A 6,280-nucleotide genomic window follows, 5' to 3' on the forward strand; every position below is an offset into this window, starting at 1 on the left:
ACTGGCACGGTGGTGTGAGGTGGTTCCAGGGATTGCCAGTGAGAAGGTGCTAAGACCACAGGGTCAGCCGTGTCTGGGGGGTGGCGTCACGGCACAGGTGAGGGAGCGGGGTATGCCCTACTGGTTGTCATTCCGCCTGCCACACCGTTGAAACGCCAGAGTCACACAGGGGTTTGGGGCCAGTGTCTACCAGGCTGCTGGGGCAAGGGATGCGCGCCCCGGGTGGGCCCACGCCGAGGGGCGCAGGGCCAGATGTAAGTACTCCAGGGGGGGTCCCCGTACAGCCCCCAGCAGGACGTGAGCGGATGACAGTTCCACGCCACCGGGGAGTGGAGCCAGACGGGAGATGTTAGGCGCCGGGGCTCGCCTGGACGAGGGCGCCGCAGCGCGCTACACGATACGGGGACAGGTCGGGCCGCAGTCCGCCCGCCCCCCCAGGAAGAATGAACAGAGGAGCAGCGGTGGGGGAGGACGGAGGGCAAAACGATCCCCCCCTTGGCAGGGACCAAGATGGCGCTGGCAGCCGCTTCTCACCTCGGGGGGAGCCGCTCCACGCTCCCCAGGGCCGCGACCCCCTACGTGGGACGATGAAGAAGGTCCGCAGCCGGATGGGCGGCGGGCGAGGCCGGGGCGCGCTCCGGCGATGGCCCCCGCCGCAGACCACCGGTCCCCAGGAACGCGATCAGGCCGCAGTCCGCCCAACGGAGCGCCAGGAGGGGCAGGCGGCCGAAAGGCGGGGGCGGGATCCAAGTCAGTGCCGTCAGCGCCGCGGCCTCCGCGACAAAGAGGGCCGCAACGGCAGAAGGTCCAGTCCGGGGCTCCCCAGGGACGAAGAACAGCCGGAGCCCCCCCGGCGGCAGCACAGCGATGTAGGGCAGCGGAGTTGCAGGTAGCAGGCAAGAAACGCACGCTGTGGCCGCAGGTGTAAGCGGATTTCTCCCGGTCCCACACGGAGCTCAGTGGCTAGGCAGCCATCTTGGGCTGCTCCACAGCGCCACCCCTTAAACTTTGATATATCTTGAGTCTTTATGCAGTGGGATTTGGTGGCACTCCGCAGTGAAGTAGAGTTTAGAAAAGTGCTTGGCGCCTTGGATGTCTGTCAGGAGGTCGTTCAATGTTGGACTGGGGTGCGGCTCCCTTTTGACATTTGTCAGAAATTATGTAACCAATGTTATTTCCATGGAATAAACTAAGAGCATTATGGTTTCACCCATAAAGGGCGAGGGAGGCATTGCCCAAAGGTATTTTCTTTGTGTTGGAGTGCCCATTCTGCTCACAGTCATGATTTTTTTGTTTATTGTCACAGCTTCACTATACATTTACACTTTTAACATTCAATGAATAGTTCGACAATTCGTTTTTTGTTATTGTATGCATCATTCAATTCAACAAATATACATAGCCATGAACTTTTCCAGCGTATAACTAGGCTTGTAGTTCCATTACAAATGTTTTTAGATTGGCGCAGATAAGTGTGACAACTCCTGTACGTTCTAATCAAATGTCCGTGGCAGCCATACCTGTGCAAGGATCCTGGGCCAGCCTTCCCGATCTATGATGCTGAGAAGGACAATTATGGAGATTCAAGGTGGTTTGTGGTCAGATGGGTGGAAAACGATTTCAATAAGTACTTTCCATGCCTCAAATTTAACTGCAGTGTGCCCGTCAGATACCTGTGTCGCCCTGAACCAAGCCCTTGTTTCAACCTCACACCAAGTTTCAAGTTCCCTGAGCCATATGCCAAACTGCGAGCCCCCCTTAGACTTCCATGATATCGCTAGACGCCTCTCAGCAAGTATACACACAAGGTCCATGAATTTAGTGATGTGTTTATATTTGTGTGATCTAGAGTGTACTCCCAGTAAGCATTCAAGCAGGCGCCACTGATATCTGCTGACATCAGCAGCTACACAGAAATGCAGATAAATGTGCATACACCAAACAACATTGTAATAGTGTGAAAGTGACTTTTGGATTGCAATAATTTACAAGGCCTGATTTCTTTTTTTCCAAATTGTATTTATTCTTTTTACATGTACATAAACAATGAATCTACAATAGTTCTAATGTAAAGTATAACATCTATATGAATACATATTAACAGTCCCATCTATAAAGGAAAATAACAAAGAGAAGGAGGGTGAGGACGTGAATAAAAGAGTAAAGAAAATGCAGATAAAAAGAATAAAACCGAAAGAACTCTAGAATGTGATTGGAAACAACTAAGCATAGCAGACATTAAATGCCCCCAGATCATCTCATACTTTTGATGTTGATCTTTAGAGAGGAGAGACAAACTCTGTAGCCAATCATCAACACAGTGGGCAGCATCTCTCTTGCAGAATTTCAAAATATGTCTCTTAGCAAGAAGGATGGTTCTATATGTCCAGAACAGTTTACCACTAGTCAATTGAATATCTGAAGGGAATAAGCCCAACACACCAAGAAGTGGGTCTCTTGGTAGAGATAGACCATGGGCAGGCCTATTCTCTGGAAAACACCATCCCAGAACAGTTGAATTTTCCCACACAACCACAACATATGGAATGCGGTGCCCACGTCACGCTTACAGTTCCAGCAAACATCCTCATTGCACAACTTGCACGACCACATCTTCCAAGGAGACCAATACAGGTAGTAAATAATCCTCTGTTGCGTATACTGTTCTTCTAAATCGACTTTGTATTTAATTGGACACGCACATATGCAATTCCACTCAGTATCCGACAACAAACAGCCCAAGTCAAGGTTGAGAGGAGGGCTGTCTTGCCTACACCCCTAGCTGTTATTCTGTTTGTGGATAAGAGGCTGCCCCCGTTGCTACGACTCCACCTTTCATAAAGCATGTTGTGAAAGAATGGCATGTAATGAAATTCGAGATGAGAAGTATCTACTGTGTGCGGACTCTAGTTTGTGGAGAAATCCATCTGTGAAACAGGGTAATTATGTTTTATCATAGATTTCATGGCAAAAAAGCAGGTATCTGGAGAATTGGACAGGCCCATGATGGTCATAGTATGGTTGACTTTGAAGTTTTGCGCTTAAAATATAAGCTGAAAGCCGTGCAAATTCGCTGTTACAATGTATTGTGAGACCACTTTGCTGATATTTTTTGATCAATGAATGCCTGGGATCTTACTCCTCTCTGGGACCATGACTCTCTGTGCATACACTTTATACAAATGTACGTCTCCTTCTGTGTTTAAGCTAACATCGCAATGTGGTAGAGGAAATTGGGATTCAGACGAGGCCCGATTTCACAACTGGAATTTCAACACTTATTGAACGATAGCCTGAATCAAAGTTAAATGCATGTGCAAAAGTCAAGGCCCAGAACTTTGCAGTGCATTTACTTCACAGAAGAATACAGCAGGCTCAGAATGTTGTTGTAGAACTATGGAGTGCCACCACTTGTAAAAGGGAAGATTTTGAAACATTGAAAGGAATGCAGCAGGCCACACAATGTGTACTGAAACCATCTGAGTGTTAAGTTCCAAGTACCAAGCACAGAGAATGTACATTGTACTTGTGTTCTGGAACTCCACTGTATTTGCAGATGTTTAATTGTATGCAAAATGTGAGGTGTAAATTGTATTTATTTATTCATTTTAATATATAAAGCACTGCGGAAACCAGGCCCAAATGCATAAGGGCACTAACAATCAACCATACTAAACCTATATCAAGAAAAGGACATAACAGGAGTAAACTGGGGACACGTCATCATTGTCATTTCCGTCACTCTCGCAAATTACTACAAATATTATAATATTTATGGTAAATGGGATAAGTGTTACATTTAGGTAACTTTGTGTTATTTCGTGTAGAGGTGATACATTTGTAGATTTGCATTCACGCACAAACATAACGATGAAACATTGTCACACGGAGTGCCCCTCCCCGCTCAGGTGAAGCAGGTGACCAATATGTGCATGTGGAGTTTAGCTGTATGAATGGCGGTCATGACAGGAGATCATAATAGGTATAAAATGCATACCTAATGGTACACATGTATGGGAAGTATGTTTCTAATTTTGTAAAAGATATGAAATATATGAGGTGTGATTGCTCGGTGTATCATGGGTCTTCGTGTTGTGGATTAATTAGAAGGGTGTTTTTGCAATGGTGGCAAAGGTCTGTCAGCAGTCAGGGAACAGGTTTCGTAAGTTGGTTAATGGGGTGGCTGTGGACACTTTGCAGATGGCTCAAGTGCTGGATGGTGAAGGGAAGATATGATCTCTGGTAAACAGGAGAGATCAGTTTTGTAAGGGATAGGCATTTGTGAAACTCGCACAGTTTTTTTAACAGATGACTTCTCCTTGCAGAGACCAGTAGTAATACATTTCAGGAGAACGATTGTGTTGTCAGAGAGTGGGCAGAACTCATGTGAATAGGAAATGTCAATAGTCATAAAAATCACACACCGACAGATCTGGCCAATGCGGTTAGCAAACACGAATAGGTAAAAAGGGAATCTGCTTGTCTTTCTCATGTATTCATGTGCTTAGATATTTTTAGGGCAGGTGCGCCTGCGTCATTCTGTTGTTGAGTAACTAAGAGGCAAGGCTGCCACCAAATATGGAGAGGTTTTTGGGAAGGGTGTTTGAAAGAAGTAAAAATTGTAATTATACGTTTTTAGGGGATTGTGTTATAATGTCTGTGTCCAATGAACTATGTGGGTTTTAGATTTCTCTGTATAGTGCAACCAATCATGTTTTGGGGGATGCCTTTCTAAAGGTATCTGGGGGAGTGTATCAACTGTTGCAGACTGTATATATTATGTGTTCCTTGTGTGGTTCAGGGAGACCAGGGTTAGTGTGACTGTTAGATGTCATCTAAGCCCCCTCCCAGCCGTCCGTACAATAAACTTACTAATTCTAGAGGTGGGTCTAATTCGGGTAAAGGGGCAGAGCTAAAGGTCCACACCTAGACTCCTCTGCCAGTTTTATTCTCCACTTTAATGTAACCTTTTCTCACAATCTTGGCTTGGCCTGGGGTAATGCCCTACCAGGACTTCCTCATTGCATTCGCTTTACACACTTGCCAACTTGACTTTGTCTGGAATACTCTCCTGCCAGGGCTTTCTCATGTGCTTCACTTAACAAACTTGGAAACTTAACTTTGCCTGATATACTCTCCTGCCAGGGCTTTTTCATGTGTTTTAATTGACACACTTGCAAACCTGTATATATCTTGCATTTATTCTGTTATTTCCCCTTTTTAAACATTGGGTATCATATTCCCTTTCATGTGCTTCCTTTATCTTTATTTGTCCCTGCTAAAGTTGCCAAAGTGCCCCGGTGCCCCAGCTTCCCTTCTGAGGACTCACTGACTTTCTGTGGCAACTTTGGCAAGTTTGCCGAAGTGCCCCAGTGTCCCAGCTTCTCTCCGGAGGACTCACCGGCTTTCTGTGGCGTCCTTCGGTTCTCCAGCAGTGAACGCGAAGCGGCTCTTTGGCATCCTTTGGCATCCTGACTCCACTTCCTCGATTCACTGATTCTGCTTGTCGGTTTACGCATCCCTCCCGGCTCTTGCCTGCCTGTGTGTTTCTCCATGTTCGGGCGACATGGGTACTGCTCTCTGGTTACCGCGAATGCCAGGAAGATTTCCCCTCTCTTCAGCTCGTGGCTGCTACACGGCATACTGGTTTCTGCAGTATCTTTTCTCTGATGTTTGTGATGAACCAGCAATGATTCCCGAGAAAATCTGGCCTGCGACCCTTATGTGGCCAGGGAAAGGCAAACGTTTTCTGATCCCGACCCTGGGGATGGTGTTCTGTGGGCGGATCACAGGAGGGGGGAAGCAGGTCAGGAGGAATGGGAATCCCCCTTGTTCAACTTTCCCCGAAACCTCACCCTTCTATTGGCTTATTGTAAAACAGAAGAATTAAGAAAAGCTAACTTTGCCATTAGGGACTTCAAGTACCATAATTCCCAAAGTATTGGGTGAAAGAAGAGGGCTAGAAAGGTACATTGCTGCAGGTGTGGTCAGATTGATAATTCAGATGACCCACACCTGAGGGAGACTGTGAGGCTTAAAAGACCCCCTCAGGTGCAGGTCATAAGCAAGACGCAGAAGCAGAGGAAGCAGAAGCAGTGTGATTTTTGCAGGTAGCCAAGGCAGAAGCTGGAGGAGGGCGAAGGCGCTGGGACCACTGGCAGATATCAGCTTCCGCTCCTCAGAGGGTATGTGCTTCTAGAAGACTGAAGTGAAGTTTGCCATCTGGGGATCTGTTCTGCAGAGGCTGCACAGCAGGCAGCAAAGGTGAGGGAAGCTATCC

Source organism: Ambystoma mexicanum, chromosome 5q, assembly GCF_040938575.1.
Source record: "Ambystoma mexicanum isolate Mex_15411 chromosome 5q, UKY_AmexF1_1, whole genome shotgun sequence".
NCBI lineage: Eukaryota > Metazoa > Chordata > Amphibia > Caudata > Ambystomatidae > Ambystoma > Ambystoma mexicanum.